At 44.0% G+C, this 19,242-nt stretch overlaps 1 pseudogene; it reads right to left on the reverse strand.

Moving 5' to 3' along the window:
• Positions 1-9,524: 9,524 nt before the first annotated feature.
• Positions 9,525-10,819, reverse strand: LOC135536000 (hyaluronan synthase 2-like; annotated as a pseudogene).
• Between the last annotated feature and the right edge of the window lie 8,423 nt (positions 10,820-19,242).

Raw genomic sequence — 19,242 nt, forward strand, 5'->3', positions numbered from 1 at the left:
GTGAGCATGGACGTTGAATGGTAGATGGCGTTGAATGGTAGATGGCGTTGAATGGTAGATGGCGTTGAATGGTAGACGGCGTTGAATGGTAGACGACATGAATGGTAGACGGCGTTGAATAGTAGACGATTATTTGTAGATGCCGTTGAATGGTGATGCATAATAGTAGATGGCTTGAATAGTAGTAGATGCTGATGTAGACAGTTGAATAGTGATGGCAAAGTGAATATAATTACGCGAATAGTGATAAGCGTGAATGGTAGATATGCTGAATGGTGATGTGTTGGAATGGTAGATGACGCTGAATGGTAGATAAAGTTTAAATAAAGCATAAAAAATAATAAATGTAACTATATAAGCATGTGGAAGCAATAGTTGATGCTGAATTAAACACAGCTATTAAGACTCAGATCGCATGGCCTTGGACAACCTTTCTATGTGTATAGATGTTATCTATTTATTTACATATATATACCCTCATTAAGTATGCATTTTGACCTCATAAAACCATGGGAAACTGATAATGGTATAGTGGCCAGCCACATTTGGGTGTCTTGAGGAAAGAGACCAAATCTATAAAATGTACTGTAATGACCTCTCGATTCCTAACAATTATTCAGTGCCTTCTTCACCTAGCCTAGTGTTTATAACTTACAGTAACCATGCTCTAGTATGTCCCAAATCTAATTGTCTTATTAAGGCCAACAGTTGTAATAACATTGAAGTCACAAGTATAAACTTAAAAATAAATTAATTCAGTGGAATTCATGTAAAGGTTGGCCTAGTGTACTGTAGATTCATGTAGGGTTGACCTAGTGTGTACTGTAGATTCATGTAAGGTTGGCCTAGTGTGTACTGTAGATTCATGTAAGGTTGGCCTAGTGTGTACTGTAGATTCATTCAGGGGTTATTTGCAAAACGCTGTATACCCATTGGTTATCTGGAATGGGCTGTTCTATCTGTATATCCATTGGTTATCTGGAATGGAATGTTCCTATCCTGTATATCCATTGGTTATCTGGAATGGTATGTTTCCTATCCTGTATATCCATTGGTTATCTGGAATGGTATGTTCCTATCCTGTATATCCATTGGTTATCTGAACGAATGTTCCTATCCTGTATACCCATTGGTTATCTGGAATGGTATGATCCTATCCTGTTTATCCATTGGTTATCTGGAATGGTATGTTCCTATCCTGTATACCCATTGGTTATCTGGAATGGTATGTTCCTATCCTGTATATCCATTGGTTATCTGGAATGGTATGTTCCTATCCTGTATATCCATTGGTTATCTGGAATGGTATGTTCCTGTCCTGTATATCCATTGGTTATCTGGAATGGTATGTTCCTATCCTGTTTATCCATTGGTTATCTGGAATGGTATGTTTCTATCCTGTATATCCATTGGTTATCTGGAATGGTATGTTTCTATCCTGTATACCCATTGGTTATCTGGAATGGTATTTTCCTATCCTGTATATTTAACACCAATTCTAGCCTCATGCTACAGTGTTTGGTTAGAGTTTGGCCCCGTCCCAAATGGCACCCTATTCCCTATATAGTGCACTACTTTTGACCAGAGCCAAGATAAAAACAAATTCAATTTAAATATTGATGTCACAAATGTATCATTTGTCACATTTGACAGTGTAAAACCTTCCAGTACTACCTTTTCCACATGTTGTTACGTTACAGTCTTATTGTAAAATGGATGAAATAGTATTTTCCCACTTGTCACGACTCCGACCGAAGGTGGCTCCCCTTCCCGTTCCAGTGGCTCCCCTTCCCGTTCCAGTAGCTCCCCTTCCCGTTCCAGTGGCTCCCCTTCCCATTCCAGTGGCTCCCCTTCCCGTTCCAGTGGCTCCCGTTCCAGTGGCTCCCCTTCCCGTTCCAGTGGCTCCCCTTCCCGTTCCAGTGGCTCCCCTTCCCCGTTCCAGTGGCTCCACTTCCCGTTCCAGTGGCTCCCCTTCCCGTTCCAGTGGCTCCCCTTCCCGTTCCAGTGGCTCCCCTTCCCGTTCCAGTGGCTCCCCTTCCCGTTCCAGTGGCTCCCCTTCCCGTTCCAGTGGCTCCCCTTCCCGTTCCAGTGGCTCCCCTTCCCGTTCCATTGGCTCCCCTTCCCGTTCCAGTGGCTCCCCTTCCCGTTCCAGTGGCTCCCTTCCTGTTCCAGTGGCTCCCTTCCCGTTCCAGTGGCTCCCCTTCCCGTTCCAGTGGCTCCCCTTCCCGTTCCAGTGGCTCCCCTTCCCGTTCCAGTGGCTCCCCTTCCCGTTCCAGTGGCTCCTTCCCGTTCCAGTGGCTCCCTTCCCGTTCCAGTGGCTCCCCTTCCCGTTCCAGTGGCTCCCCCTTCCCGTTCCAGTGGCTCCCCTTCCCGTTCCAGTGGCTCCCCTTCCCGTTCCAGTGGCTCCCCTTCCCGTTCCAGTGGCTCCCCTTCCCGTTCCAGTGGCTCCCCTTCCCGTTCCAGTGGCTCCCCTTCCCGTTCCAGTGGCGCTCGGCTCGTCGCCGGTCTACTAGATGCCACTGATGCTTTTCTCGCTCTCCTTATGTGTTTATTGATTACTGTTTTGAGTTGGTTGTACGGTTGGGCTTTATTAGTCAGCCGCCCCCGTTTCTTATTGCTTGATTATTGCCCTGGTGTTTGTTACAGATGAATGTTTATTGATTACTGGACTGTTTTCTGTCAGATCCTTTCAAGCTCTGTCAGGACGGGGGGAACGTCACGGTACAGCTATTTTCAGGTCTCTCCGGAGATGTTTGATCGGGTTAGAGTCTGGGCTTTGGCTGGGCCACTCAAGGACATTCAGAGACTTGTCCCGAAATCACTAATGCGTTGTCTTGGCTGTGTGCTTAGGGTCGTTGTCCTGTTGGAAGGTGAACTTTCGCCCCAGTCTGAGGTCCTGAGCGCTCTGGAGCAGGTTTTCATTCAGGATCTCTCTGTACTTTACCTCTGCTCATCTTTCCCTCGATCCTGACTAGTCTCCCAGTCCCTGACAGGTTTCCTCCAGACGTGAAGCTTGGCATTCAGGTCAAAGAGTTTAATCTTGGTTTCATCAGACCAGAGAATCTTGTTTCTCATGATCTGAGAGTCCTTTAGGTGCCTTTTGGCAAACTCCAAGTGGGCTGTCATGTGCCTTTTACTGAGGAGTGGCTTCCGTCTGGCCACTCTACCATAAAGGCCTGACTGGTGGAGTGCTGCAGAGATGGTTGTCCTTCTGGAAGGTTCTCCTATCTCCACAGAGGATCTCTGGAGCTCTGTCAGAGTGACCATCAGGTTCTTGGTCACCTCCCTGACCAAGGCCCTTCTCCCCCAATTGCTCAGTTTGGCTGGGCGGCCAGCTCTAGGAAAAGTCTTGGTGGTTCCAAACTTCTTCCATTAAAGAATGACGGAGGCCACTGTGTTCTTGGGGTCCTTCAATGCTGCAGAAATGTTTTGGTACCCTTCCCAGATCTGTGCCTCGACACAATAGTGTCGCTGAGCTCTATGGACAATTCCTTCGAGCTCATGGGTTGGTTTTTGCTCTGACATGCACTGTCAACTGTGGGACCTGATATAGACAGGTGTTAGCCTTTCCAAATCATGACCAATCAATTGAATTTGGACTCCAATCAAGCTGTAGAAACAATTCAAGGATGATCAAAGGGTCTGAATACTTATGTAAAAAAAAAAAAAAAAAAATGTTTTTATTTCACCTTTATTTAACCAGGTAGGCTAGTTGAGAACAAGTTCTCATTTGCAACTGCGACCTGGCCAAGATAAAGCTTAGCAGTGTGAACAGACAACACAGAGTTACACATGGAGTAAACAATTAACAAGTCAATAACACAGTACAAAAAAGGGGAGTCTATATACAATGTGTGCAAAAGGCATGAGGAGGTAGGCGAATAATTACAATTTTGCAGATTAGCACTGGAGTGATAAATGATCAGATGGTCATGTACAGGTAGAGATACTGGTGTGCAAAAAGCAGAAAAGTAGATAAATAAAAACAGTGTGGGGATGAGGTAGGTGAAAAAGGGTGGGCTATTTACCAATAGACTATGTACAGCTGCAGCGATCGGTTAGCTGCTCAGATAGCACATGTTTGAAGTTGGTGAGGGAGATAAAAGTCTCCAACTTCAGGGATTTTTTGCAATTCGTTCCAGTCACAGGCAGCAGAGTACTGGAACGAAAGGCGCCAAATGAGGTGTTGGCTTTAGGGATGATCAGTGAGATACACCTGCTGGAGCACGTGCTGCGGATGGGTGTTGCCATCGTGACCAGTGAACTGAGATAAGGCGGAGCTTTTTTATAAGGTATTTATGTTCTCTATTTTTAATGCATTTGCAAATATTTCTGAAAACCTGTTTTCACTTTGTCACTGTGGGTATTATGTGTATATTGATGAGGAAATAGTTTTAATTTAATACATTTTAGAATAAGGCTGTAACGTAACAAAATGTGGAAAAAGGGGGAGGGGTCTGAATACTTCCTGAATACATTGTATCTTGTTTTGCAACAACATGCGATGGTTTGTCTCTGACATGAAACCATGTAGTGATAGGTTTTAAACACACCTGTCTGTCATTCAACAACCCCGTTCCATGATTAGATGGCGAAAACACACCAATCTCTTTCATAAATTCTTTAAACAAAAGAAAGATTCAGAACATGCATATATACAGTGGGGCAAAAAAGTATTTAGTCAGCCACCAATTGTGCAAGTTCTCCCACTTAAAACGATGAGAGTGGCCTGTAATTTTTATCATTGGTACACTTCAACTATGACAGACAAAATGAGAAAAAAAATCCGGAAAATCACATTGTAGGATTTTTAATGAATTTATTTGCAAATTATGGTGGAAAATAAGTATTTGGTCAATAACAAAAAGTTTATCTCAATACTTTGTTATATACCCTTTGTTGGCAATGACAGAGGTCAAACGTTTTCTGTAAGTCTTCACAAGGTTTTCACACACTGTTGCTGGTATTTTGGCCCATTCCTCCATGCAGATCTCCACTAGAGCAGTGATGTTTTGGGGCTGTTGCTGGGCAACACGGACTTTCAACTCCCTCCAAAGATTTTCTATGGGGTTGAGATCTGGAGACTAGCTAGGCCACTCCAGGATCTTGAAATGCTTCTTACGAAGCCACCCCTTCGTTGCCTGGGCGGTGTGTTTGGGATCATTGTCATGCTGAAAGACCCAGCCACGTTTCATCTTCAATGCCCTTGCTGATGGAAGGAGGTTTTCACTCAAAATCTCACGATACATGGCCCCATTCATTCTTTCCTTTACACGGATCAGTCGTCCTGGTCCCTTTGCAGAGAAACAGCCCCAAAGCATGATGTTTCCACCCCCATGCTTCACAGTAGGTATGGTGTTCTTTGGATGCAACTCAGCAATCTTTGTCCTCCAAACACGACGAGTTGAGTTTTTGCCAAAAGTTATATTTTGGTTTCATCTGACCATATGACATTCTCCCAATCTTCTTCTGGATCATCCAAATGCTCTCTCGCAAACTTCAGACGGGCCTGGACATGTACTGGCTTAAGCAGGGACACGTCTGGCACTGCAGAATTTGAGTCCCTGGCGGCATAGTGTGTTACTGATGGTAAGGCTTTGTTGCTGGGCAACACGGACTTTCAACTCCCTCCAAATATTTTCTATGGGGTTGAGATCTGGAGACTGGCTAGGCCCTCCAGGACCTTGAAATGCTTCTTACGAAGCCACCTTCGTTGCCTGGGTGGTGTGTTTGGGATCATTGTCATGCTGAAAGACCCAGCCACGTTTCATCTACAATGCCCTTGCTGCTGATGGTAGGCTTTGTTACTATGGTCCCAGCTCTCTGCAGGTCATTCACTAGGTCCCCTTTTTTCAAATTTTGTCTGTCATAGTTGAAGTGTACCTATGATGAAAATTACAGGCCTCTCTCATCTTTTTAAGTGGGAGAACTTGCACAATTGGTGGCTGACTAAATACTTTTTTGCTCCACTATAGCGTTTTGGAATGAAACTCTTCACATCTAGAACATTCACAACAGCCAATGTGTTCTTTAGAGTCTCAATGGCTTCTAGAATGGTTGAGTTATTCAGTCCCACAGATCCTCATGGTATATGTATCAGCTGTACTGCTAATGATTCCACTGTGCAGAGTCTGGCAGCTCTGACCAAGAACTGCATGCAGGAGAACATGACATGAGTTACATACATTCATTCCCACAGAGGGGAATAGCTCCAGCTCTGAGCGCTACTTTAATGCCTCTGGCAAAGCTGGGAATGGCGTTCACTGCTGACGCACTGCAGACCCTGGGTTGAAGTAGTATTCAAAATCTTTCACATACTTTCAGCGTTTGCTTTAGCCTGCCTGGAGTGCCCGATGGGTGGGGTTTTACACATTTGGAATGATTCCATTGGTTCCATTTTTGCCAGGCAGCTCAATCAAACATAGACAAAGTATGTATAAGGATTTCGGATAGTTTTTGAACCCAGGTGTGACTCACTGGGGGACTTGGCTCCGGATGTTGCCCACATGTGCCGTTCTGGATGTATGACTGGGTCTCTCGGTCTGTTACTACAGTGAGGTAGCTAGACAGAGAAAACACAGCTGGCTTGGTGGCTGTGCAGTACTGAGAGAATTCACATGTACTTTTTCTTTCCATGACCCAACCAACCAGGAAGAAGCTGGATTTCTTTTTTTTTACCACCTGTTGAAAGTGGTATAGTACAATGTTGCGGTTCCATTTTTTCCCCTTATGGTCTGAGACCAGACAAGAGTTTTCATCAGAAATGGAACCCTATTCCCCATATAGTGTACTCTTTCTTGACTTGGGTCATTTGGGAGCCATGTTGGAGACTGGACAGAAATACAGCAGAACTCAGGAGGATTTTAACAGCAGGTGTTCAATCCAATGTTAGTCTAGGAGGACTTGAACATGTCATATTGTGTGAGTAATAACCTAGTTCTGTACTCTGGAATGGGCTGTATTGAGTAATAGAGTATTGAGTTAGAATTCTGTGGGAGAATTCCGTGAGAGAATTCTGTGGGAGAATTCGTGAGAGAATTCTGTGAGAGAATTCCGTGGGAGAATTCCGTAGGAGAATTCCAGGAGAGAATTCCGTGGGAGAATTCCGTGAGAAATTCCGTGGGAGAATTCCGTGGGAGAATTCCGTGAGAGATTTCCGTGGGAGAATTCTGAGAGAATTCTGGGAGAATTCCGCTTTAAGAAAAGACAAATCTTCCCCATTAATACCATGTGATGTATCTCATTCAAAGTGAACCTCCTGGATGACCTGGGAAGATCAGTGAGAGGATTCTTATGGAATGGCCAAAGTCTAGACGTGACTGATTTCACTACTCTGCTACAGTATACTAAAACGTTTTGTGTACAATAAATAAACTTCTGCCATGACAACTCTCCACCCTGTGATACTTGTCTGGAGAAAGGCCCTCATTCTCCAGATTCCAGATTCAGTCTCCATTGAAACAATAAAACACAACAGCAGCCAAACAGCAACATCCGCCATTGTAAACTAACACTACTACACTCGTGAGAATGTCTCATTTTTATGTGCAAACAAGTGTGTTTTACTGACCATCAGTGTTATAATACACGCAGGAGTCACACATATTCATTATGACAGTAGTAGTATTACAGATCAATGATGACAACGTTCTAGACATAGTAAGACATTATTTATTTATTTTTTGGCACAACACAAAAGTGCTTCAGGATAATACTACCCATGATCCCAAAGTCACGGTTCAATATTCGGTCTGATCAATTCTAATAAAATGGATTAAAATGTGTTCTTAAACTCTCTAAAGAGTCAATAATCAATAATCAATACTCTGAATAGATCATTACATTTTTTTGCTAAAATGTATCTTTTGGCATTTTAATCTGATGTGGATTAACACATTGTTTATACAGTTTTCAGAATGCATCATGTGACGAATGTCCTCCTCTGAACTCGTATGAAACCTTGAAACCTATTTCAGGAAGTCCTACAGTAAGGCAAGAGGTGGTCAAAACCGCAGCCTGAAGAGATACTGCGTGGCAGGCTTTGCTCCTGCCCTGCAGGAACAGTTAGCCTGGTCCCAGATCAGTAGATTAGAGTGTGTTAGAGCTAGCCTGGTCCCAGATCAGTTTGTGCTGATCAGTAGATTAGAATGTGTTTGAGCTAGCCTGGTCCCAGATTAGTTTGCGCTGATCAGTAAATTAGAGTGTGTTAGAGCTAGCCTGGTCCCAGATCAGTTTGTGCTGATCAGTAAATTAGAGTGTGTTAGAGCTAGTCTGGTCCCAGATCAGTTTGTGCTGATCAGTAGATTAGAGTGTGTTAGGAGCTAGCCTGGTCCCAGATTAGTTTGTGCTGATCAGTAAATTAGAGTGTGTTAGAGCTAGCCTGGTCCCAGATCTGTTTGTGCTGTCTTGCTCATTTAGATTTGCGAAAGGCTATTTAAGATTAGGGCTGGAGCAAAATCCTGCAGAATGGCTTCCTCTCCACAACCAACGATGGTCTCTATAAGGTCTATTATGAAAATGTATATTATCAAATATATAATTATCTATAAACCACAGAATGTTCTTATAAATATCGCTGGTTTTCTTTCAATGTACATTAAAAAAAACACAGGTTAATCACCCTTCTTGTATTCAATAACTTATCCCTAGAATTGCATTTTATTGTTATCATTGCAGACAAAAACCCAGCTGTTAACTTCACATTTTTGGTCAGATACACACATCATTGTTATAACAGTTGAATGCACAATGCATTTTTTTCTCTCCATTTTATATAAAAAAATGAATGAAAATAAAGAATCTTTGGTGTTTATTAAAGCAAAAATAGAATTTAAAAAAGTCTATATAAAAAGGCATTAAAATATAATATGTAAATTACAAAGTAACACGTCAACAGATACAGCATGGCCAAAGAACTGAGAAATTCCAGCTTTGACTTTCATTAACAACTGTGTATAAAAAAAGAGGACAAATATGACCAAAAAAACATCATAAATTATGTTATAATCAAGAACGAGCCATTTTCTGGGTGCATCCCGATCACTCACTCATACAATGAAAAGCATAACCACTGAGGTATTTCATCTTCAAATGACTCTGTCAAGCATTATGCACAATGGGAGTGAGACGTAAAAGTGCATAGGACATTATGCATATCATCTCTGTGTATCTATGTGGAAAAACAGGATGTCCATTTGGTGGTTTCCCATTTGGCAAAACACATCACCAAACAAGAGTTCAATTTTTTAATATATTTTTTTTACCTCATCATCATAATATTTCAGAAGGAAATATCTGTAGTTTCTTGTTGCAGTCAGTCACAGCAGCAATGATATCGCTCTTCTGGCATCGTCACTTCACGTCACCTGCCGAGAGTCCAACAATCAATGAGCAGTTTGAGATTCTTCACTTTGTAAACGTTGAGAGGGAGCATGTCATGCCTCGAACTGCACCCTGATCCGGAAAAAGTGTGTTACTCTTTTTGACCAGAACCCTGTATGGACCCTGGTCAAAAAGTAGTGCACTACACAGGAAATAGAGTGGCGTTTAAGACCCAATCGAGGAGTTTCAGTGGAGAAGGAAAGGAGGGGGATGTCATACATCCAGCACCATGTCATACTGCTGTTCTTTCTTCCTCTTGCCACATTTAGTGATCAGTACCATGTACAACGTCAAGAGCATGACCCAGTAGCTGGCGTACACTATCGCACCAACGATTAAGACTATCTTTTCAGAGTCTGGAAAAAGGAAAATCTTTTCTGGTTTCCTGGACGACCGTATAGATAATGCCAAGGAAGAGGATGGTGAACCAGACCGATATGGGAACGAGCCCTACGAAGTTAGTCACGATCGTCTTCCTCCCTGACGTGCCCCAGCCAGCCTTGTTTATAGTGGCGATAGCGAACATCTTGGCCGGTAGCAGACTGGACATGTACAACACTGAGTAGAAGGACATGAAGACCATGACGATGTTGCCCCTCATGCAAGAGGCAAAGGAGGACTTGATGAGGGCGACCGCCTGACGATCAACAGGAAGAGAAGGATATTCCAGATCCTCCCCTGGTAGAACAGCTGTATCGCCGTGGCGATGAGGAAGAAGGGGAAGAACCCGGTGATGACAGCCTCGTAGGTCATCCAGAGGTGGTGTTTGTGGAACCACATGGCGTTGTAGAGCCACTCTCTGAAGTAAGACTTACTCCACCGGGTCTGCTGGTTCAGCCAGCGCAGGTAGGTGATGGGGGTCTCGGTCAGGCACTTGGACCGGGCCGTGTACTTGGTGGCGTAGCCCAGGCTCAGCACGCGGTTGGTGAGGTGGCGGTCAAGCCGGCTACAGTGGCTGCCCATGAAGGTCTGGTTGTACCAATCCTCTATGAACTCGTGGAGCAGGTTGTTCCTGTACATCCCCAGTGGTCCGCTGATACACTGGACGCAGCCGAAGTAGGACTGACACGCCGATGTTGAAGGCCATCCAGTAACGGACGCTGCTAAGAAACGAGATCCAGGACTCGTATTTGTTCAGGATCTGTGGAGGAAGAAAGACACATAGGGTCAGGGTATTTAAGTTGGTTAACAACTGCTGTAAACACATTCTATAGTATTAGCATAACAACCAAACGGCACAATCGTGGGCAATTGGTTTAAGGACCCCTAATTAGCAAAAGAACATGCTATCATCTCTCCCAGAGCTCCTACAGATGTTCCACCTATCAACCTGCTATTGTGTAGAATTCTCACAGGAGAGTAATCAATGTAAGCCTAAGGTATAGGCTAACTCAACTTTGTAGAGGAATGTCCTGTTGTGTAGATGCATTTTTATAGTTTGTATTATTTGGTATTCAGGGAACTTTAAATGAAATAAGGGCTGATTTGGTCCTCAACAACAGTGTAGGCTTAACCATGAGTCTTTCTCTTGTCCAGAAATACTTTACAGGATCATAAAAGAATGCACTAAAGCTTTATTTTATGCACTGAAGCTTACTTGTTGAAAAAGCTATCAAAATACTTTTACTAGGTTTGTGTTTATTTCTTTGTAGCTTCTAGATGTGGGTCGTAAAAGGCATCAACATCACTACATCAGTTAATAAACCACAGGGTGAGAAGATTCTCTCAGTTTAACCCGGAGCAAATCTGAAGATTCTCTCAGTTTAATCCGGAGCAAATCTGAAGATTCTCTCAGTTTAATCCGGAGCAAATCTGAAGATTCTCTCAGTTTAACCCGGAGCAACTCTGTAGATTCTCTCAGTTTAACCTGGAGCAAATCTGTAGATTCTCTCAGTTTAATCCAGAGAAAATCTGAAGATTCTCTCAGCCTACATGTGTTTGATACCATTTCATTCAGGTCATAACCCTCATCCAGACATTATTGGGAGCCGTCCTCCCCTCAGCAGTATCCACTGGGTTAGATGACCCACCTGCACACCCAGTACATCTCTGAAAGCAGTTGGACAACCCCAGCTTTGTATCCATGCCGTATGTACTGTAGGTGCTGAACCACAGGAGGTTGGTGGCACCTTAATTGGGGAGGACGGTGCAGACTGGTGTGGAACCAATGGCATCAAATACATCAAACACATGGTTTGCTGGAGACATTATTATGAGCCTTAATCCCTCAGCAGTCCACCGTGCCCCAACACTAGTATTCTATCAACTGGACTGGAGCTGGTTTCAGCATGACCCAGGCTAGGGAACCCATACATCAAACATTGACATACAGAAACACATGGTTTGCTGCCATTCCATTTAGTCCATTCCAGACATTACTTTGAGCATTATTCTCATGAGTCAATAATGGAGACTAGAGGCAGGAGAAACCTCTCAATATGTGGACTGGACTGGTTTCAGCACCTACAGTACGGTACCAGGCTAGGAGAAACTCTCAGACATACAGACTGTCTGGAGCTGGTTTCAGCACCTACAGTACGGTTTCATACCAGGAGAACACAGTCTCAGACATACAGACTAGTCAATAACAATGGAGACTGGAGCTGGTTTCAGCACCTACAGTACGGTACCAGGCTAGGGAGAACACAGTCTCAGACATACAGACTAGTCAATAACAATGGAGACTGGAGCTGGTTTCAGCACCTACAGTACGGTACCAGGCTAGGAGAACACAGTCTCAGACATACAGACTGTCAATGGAGACCAGCACACTACGGTATTCTAGTCAATAACAATGACTGGAGCTGGTTTCAGCACCTACAGTACTCCAGGCTACACAGTCTCAGACATACAGACTAGTCAATAACAATGGAGACTGGAGCTGGTTTCAGCACCTACAGTACGGTACCAGGCTAGGAGAACACAGTCTCAGACATACAGACTAGTCAATAACAATGGAGACTGAGACTAGTCAATAACAATGCTGGAGCTGGTTTCAGCACCTACAGTACGGTACCAGGCTAGGAGAACACAGTCTCAGACATACAGACTAGTCAATAACAATGGAGACTGGAGCTGGTTTCAGCACCTACAGTACGGTACCAGGCTAGGAGAACACAGTCTCAGACATACAGACTAGTCAATAACAATGGAGACTGGAGCTGGTTTCAGCACCTACAGTACGGTACCAGGCTAGAGAACACAGTCTCAGACATACAGACTAGTCAATAACAATGGAGACTGAGCTGGTTTCAGCACCTACAGTACGGTACCAGGCTAGGAGAACACAGTCTCAGACATACAGACTAGTCAATAACAATGGAGACATCTGGTTTTAGCACCTACAGTACGGTACGGCTAGGAGAACACAGTCTCAGACATCCCACTCCTCCCACCATGGGTCTTCCTCCAGAACCTTCACCATCTCCAGGCTAGGAGGACACAGTCTCAGGATCAATATCTCCACAGCAGCATGGTGTCAGAGTCACACACCTGAAACACAAGGGGACACACACAACGGTCCTGTTGAATCCACAAACCACTTCACACCTGAAACACAAGGGTACACACTATCCAATCCAATCCCAAAACAATTATCTCTCTCTCTCTTCACCATCTCCACAGAGGACGCAGGATCCAGCACTCACTCACTCACTCAATCTAACTCACTCACTCACCACTCACTCACTCACTCACACACACTCTCACACACACACACACACACACACACACACACACACACACACACACACACACACACACACACACACACACACACACACTGTTAGAAAGTTAAACTAGGCCAGAAGATATCGTTACACAGACAAAGTGTCCTTCATCAAGTTTTTGGGCGGGATATGTTTATTTTATATTGGCCAATTTGACCAATCAGCAGCGCATGAATTACACTGATTACAGATGTACAGAGTTGGTACATTAATTACACTGATTACTGATGTACAGGGTTGGTACATTAATGACACTGATTACTGATGTACAGGGTTGGTACATTAATGACACTGATTACTGATGTACAGGGTTGGTACATTAATGACACTGATTACCGATGTACAGGGTTGGTACATTAATTACACTGATTACTGATGTACAGGGTTGGTACATTAATTACACTGATTACTGATGTACAGGGTTGGTACATTAATTACACTGATTACTGATGTACAGGGTTGGTACATTAATCACATTGATTACTGATGCACAGGGTTGGTACACTGATTACTGCCGTACAGGGTTGGTACATTAATTACACTGATTACTGCCGTACAGGGTTGGTACATTAATTACACTGATTACTGCCGTACAGGGTTGGTACATTAATTACACTGATTACTGATGTACAGGGTTGCTTTGTGTTTCTCTGAAACTCTTTTGGATGTCAACTTGAAGCTTTGTTTGCAACGTGGATGTTTCCCCGGAAAGATCGTTCCAAAACAAGTTAGTGTCACGTGGGAAGGTCCGTCAGTTGGTCAACAAACAACCGTGTGAGTAAAGTCATGTTTGCAGCGATCTCTTCACAGATTAGAAAGGTTTCTTCAGTCACTCCTTAATTGGGAATGATTTCATTGGGTAAGTGAAGTCATTGGGGCCGGTGTAAGGAGGGCTGGGGTTTGGCTGGAAGGAAGGAAGGTTGCTGTGCTGTTTGGCACGTCATCCTGTACTGGAAGTGATACAGTACGGTCGTGTTCTGACAGAGAGGGTTGGGTTGTGATTGGTTGTGTTCTGACTGAGAGGGTTGATTGGTTGTGTTCTGACTGAGAGAGGGTTGGGTTGTGATTGGTTGTGTTCTGACTGAGATTGGTTGTGTTCTGGCTGAGGGTTGTGATTGGTTGTGTTCTGACTGAGAGGGCTGCGTTGTGATTGGTTGTGTTCTGACTGAGAGTGTTGTGTTATGATTGGGAGAGGGTTTTGATTGGTTGTGTTCTGACTGAGAGAGGGTTGTGTTATGATTGGTTGTGTTCTGACTGAGAGACGGTTGTGATTGGTTGTGTTCTGACTGAGAGGGTTGTGTTGTGATTGGTTGTGTTCTGATTGAGAGGGTTGTGATTGTGATTGGTTGTTTTTGTGTTCTGATTGAGAGAGGGTTGTGTTGTGATTGGTTGTTTTCTGATTGAGAGATTGGTTGTTTTCTGATTGAGGAGGGGTTGTGTTGTGATTGGTTGTTTTCTGATTGAGAGAGTTGTGATTGGTTGTGTTCTGATTGAGAGAGGGTTGTGTTGTGATTGGTTGTTTTCTGATTGAGAGGGTTTTGTTGTGATTGGTTGTTTTCTGATTGAGAGAGGTTGTGTTGTGATTGGTTGTGTTCTGACTGAGAGATGGTTGGGATTGGTTGTGTTCTGACTGAGAGAGGTTGTGATTGGTTATGTTCTGACTGAGAGAGGGTTGTGATTGGTTATGTTCTGACTGAGAGGGGGTTGTGATTGGTTGTGTTCTGACTGAAAGAGGGTTGTGAATGGTTGTGTTCTGACTGAGAGAGCTATGGGTTGTGATTGGTTGTGTCCTGACTGAGAGGACTGGGTTGTGATTGGTTGTGTTCTGACTGAGAGATGGTTGTGATTGGTTATGTTCTGACTGAGAGGGCTGGGTTGTGATTGGTTGTGTTCTGACAGAGGGCTGGGTTGTGATTGGTTGTGTTCTGACTGAGAGAGGGTTGTGTTATGATTGGTTGTGTTCTGATTGGTTGTGTTCTGACTGGTTGTGTTCTGACTGAGAGAAGGTTGTGTTATGATTAGTTGTGTTCTGACTGGGGAGGGTTATGTTTTGATTGGTTGTGTTCTGACTGAGAGGGGTTGTGATTGGTTGTGTTCTGACTGTGAGAGGATTGTGTTCTGATTGGTTGTGTTCTGATTTAGAGAGGGTTGTGATTGGTTGTGTTCTGACAGAGAGGGTTGTGTTCTGATTGGTTGTGTTCTGATTTAGGGTTATGAGGGTGTTCTGTTGATTGGTTGTGTTCTGACAGAGAGGTTGTGTTATGATTGTTTGTGTTCTGATTTAGAGAGGGTTGTGATTGGTTGTGTTGTGATTGGTTGTGTTCTGATTGGGAGAGGGTTGTGTTGTGATTGGTTGTTTTCTGATTGAGAGAGGGTTGTGATTGTGATTGGTTGTTTTGTTCTGATTTAGAGAGGGTTGTGTTGTACAGAGAGGTTGTTTATGTTTTCTGACTGAGAGAGGGTTGTGATTGGTTGTGTTCTGATTGAGAGGGTTGTGTTGTGATTGGTTGTTTTCTGATTGAGAGAGGGTTGTGATTGGATTGTGTTTCTGATTGAGAGAGGGTTGTGATTGGTTGTGTTCTGATTGAGAGGGTTGTGTTGTGATTGGTTGTGTTCTGATTGAGAGAGGGTTGTGTTGTGATTGGTTGTGTTCTGATTGAGAGAGGGTTGTGTTGTGATTGGTTGTGTTCTGATTGAGAGAGGGTTGTGATTGGTTGTGTTCTGATGGTGACAGAGATTTTGTAGTATAGCTGTATTGCTGTTTCAAAATGGTCATATATGGAGAAAGATCAAGACAGCTGTTTGAATTGTTTGAAAATGAATACATTTAGATTGTGTAGCACTGTGATAATTCAATTTCTATCTTTCTGCTGTAAGAGCAAAGTATTAAAACACAAATAGCATGAAAGGAGAGTAACTAAAGATAATGATATGGTCAGAAGATAATCACACCACCTCAGGAAAAGACTTCTGTACCCCTAACCAGTCTATTGGTTTTGATACACAGAACACCAACACACACTCCCCTTTCCCGTGAGAACAGATCCTCATGCGTAGTTAGTCATAGCCTGTTGACACGTCTGCTAATGTGCACAACATTCCTCATGTTATTTACATCATCAGCAGAGTGTTTGATTAGGCGAAGCTGCATCACTGCCATAGAAATCCGTTTCTTTGATCACTGCCCCTTGGCAACCAGTCCCATAGCAACGTTAGCACCAAACCTGTTCTGACGTGTCCATAAATGGCATTAATATTCACAGATCACCCGCATCAAATTACTGCAAAGACTACAGATGCTGAAAACGAAGGGGGAAAGTCCCGTTTAATATTTATAGTTTGACTGTAAAAGAGGTAACAGATTGCAGCTGTAACGAGCCTCAGCTTGGGGAGATGACATGAAAACCGCTAATGATCAGTTGTTCCTTCGATAAGGGTTATCGGGAATAGCTTGTGTAAAGGTCTCCTCAGTAAAACATGTTCAATCTGGCGTCAGTCGGTTGATCTGTGCCACAAATACCACAGGGTTTTGACATCACAAAAGGCTAAAGTCGGGGGTCATGAAGTCAGCAGGAACAATGGATTCACTGCGGTTCAATCTGGATTCATACTGCACAGAGGACATGTCCTCTATCTGACAGACAGCATTGTAGTCCTTCTAATGTAGGACATGTCCTCTGTCTGACAGACAGCGTTGTAGTCCTTCTAATGTAGGACATGTCCTCTGTCTGACAGAGTTGTAGTCCTTCTCTAACATAGGACATGTCCTCTGTCTGACAGAGTTGTAGTCCTTCTCCTAACGTAGGACATGTCCTCTGTCTGACAGACAGTTGTAGTCCTTCTAATGTAGGACATGTCCTCTGTCTGACAGAGTTGTAGGTCTTCTCCTAACGTAGGACATGTCCTCTGTCTGACAGACAGTTGTAGTCCTTCTCCTAACGTAGGACATGTCCTCTGTCTGACAGAGTTGTAGTCCTTCTAATATAGGACATGTCCTCTGTCTGACAGAGTTGTAGTCCTTCTCCTAACGTAGGACATGTCCTCTGTCTGACAGACGTTTGTAGTCCTTCTAATGTAGGACATGTCCTCTGTCTGACAGCTTGTAGTCCTTCTAATAGGACATGTCCTCTGTCTGACAGAGTTGTCGGTCTTCTCCTAATGTAGGACATGTCCTCTGTCTGACAGAGTTGTAGTCTTCTCTAATATAGGACATGTCCTCTGTCTGACAGAGTTGTAGTCCTTCTCCTAATGTAGGACATGTCCTCTGTCTGACAAAGTTGTAGGTCTTCTCCTAACGTAGGACATGTCCTCTGTCTGGCAGAGTTGTAGTCCTTCTCCTAACGTAGGACATGTCCTCTGTCTGACAGAGTTGTCGTCCTTCTCCTAGCGTAGGACATGTCCTCTGTCTGACAGAGTTGTAGGTCTTCCTAACGTAGGACATGTCCTCTGTCTGACAGAGTTGTAGGTCTTCTCCTAACATAGGGGACATGTCTTCTGTCTGACAGAGTTGTAGGTCTTCTCCTAATGTAGGACATGTCCTCTGTCTGACAGAGTTGTAGTCCTCCTAACGAAGGACATGTCCTCTGTCTGACAGAGTTGTAGGTCCTTCCTAACGTAGGACATGTCCTCTGTCTGACAGCGTTGTAGTCCTTCTAATGTAGGACATGTCCTCTGTCTGACAGAGTTGTAGGTCTTCTCTAATGTAGGACATGTCCTCTGTCTGACAAGAGTTGTAGTCCTTCTAATATAGGACATGTCTCTGTCTGACAGAGTTGTCGTCCTTCTCCTAATGTAGGACATGTCCTCTGTCTGACAGAGTTGTAGGTCTTCTCCTAACGTAGGACATGTCCTCTGTCTGACAGAGTTGTAGGTCTTCTCCTAACGTAGGACATGTCCTCTGTCTGACAGAGTTGTAGTCCTTCTCTAACGTAGGACATGTCCTCTGTCTGACAGAGTTGTAGTCTTTCTCCTAACATGGACATGTCCTCTGTCTGACAGAGTTGTAGTCTTTCCTAACGTAGGACATGTCCTCTGTCTGACAGAGTTGTAGGTCTTCTCTAACGTAGGACATGTCCTCTGTCTGACAGACAGCGTTGTAGTCCTTCTCCTAACGTAGGACATGTCCTCTGTCTGACAGACAGCATTGTAGTCCTTCTCCTAACATAGGACATGTCCTCTGTCTGACAGACAGCGTTATAGTCCTTTCTAACGTAGGACATGTCCTCTGTCTGACAGCGTTGTAGTCTTTTCCTAACGTGGACATGTCCTCTGTCCGGACAGAGCTGTAGTCTTTCTCTGCGTAGGACATGTCCTCTGTCTGACAACAGCGTTGTAGTCCTTCTCCCCTAACATAGGACATGTCCTCTGTCTGACAGACAGCGTTGTAGTCCTTCTCCTAACATAGGACATGTCCTCTGTCTGACAGACAGCGTTGTAGTCCTTCTAACATAGGACATGTCCTCTGTCTGACAGAGTTGTAGTCCTTCTCCTAACGTAGGACATGTCCTCTGTCTGACAGACAGCGTTGTAGTCCTTCTAACATAGGACATGTCCTCTGACAGACAGCGTTGTAGTCCTTCTAACATAGGACATGTCCTCTGACAGACAGCGTTGTAGTCCTTCTCCTAACGTAGGACATGTCCTCCTGTCTGACAGACAGCGTTGTAGTCCTTCTAACATAGGACATGTCCTCTGACAGACAGAGTTGTAGTCCTTCTAACATAGGACATGTCCTCTGACAGACAGCGTTGTAGTCCTTCTCCTAACGCCGTATTAATACGCCTGTCACATGGAGCTAGTTCCTGAACAAACAAGGGTTTTCTGAGGACAGCTTGGGTGTCCTGGGGGCTTTTCCTTTCACAGTGTGGTGAGTATTACCCATAATGCACCTGCCAACAGAATAATGACACACTTAAGCAATGCCGGGTAACACTCTTTATACCTAACTTGTTTCTCTTATGTTCTGGTGAGAACTGGTTTAGTTGTTGACCCTATACCCATATCAATACATCCACCAGTTCTGGTGAGAATTAAGGTTTAGTTCCTATACCCACATATCCAATACATCCTCACACAGTTCTGGTGACCCTATACCCACATATCAATACATCCACACACAGTTCTGGTGACCCTA

The sequence above is a fragment of the Oncorhynchus masou genome, unplaced genomic scaffold (genome assembly GCF_036934945.1).
Source record: "Oncorhynchus masou masou isolate Uvic2021 unplaced genomic scaffold, UVic_Omas_1.1 unplaced_scaffold_5426, whole genome shotgun sequence".
NCBI classification, from domain to species: domain Eukaryota; kingdom Metazoa; phylum Chordata; class Actinopteri; order Salmoniformes; family Salmonidae; genus Oncorhynchus; species Oncorhynchus masou.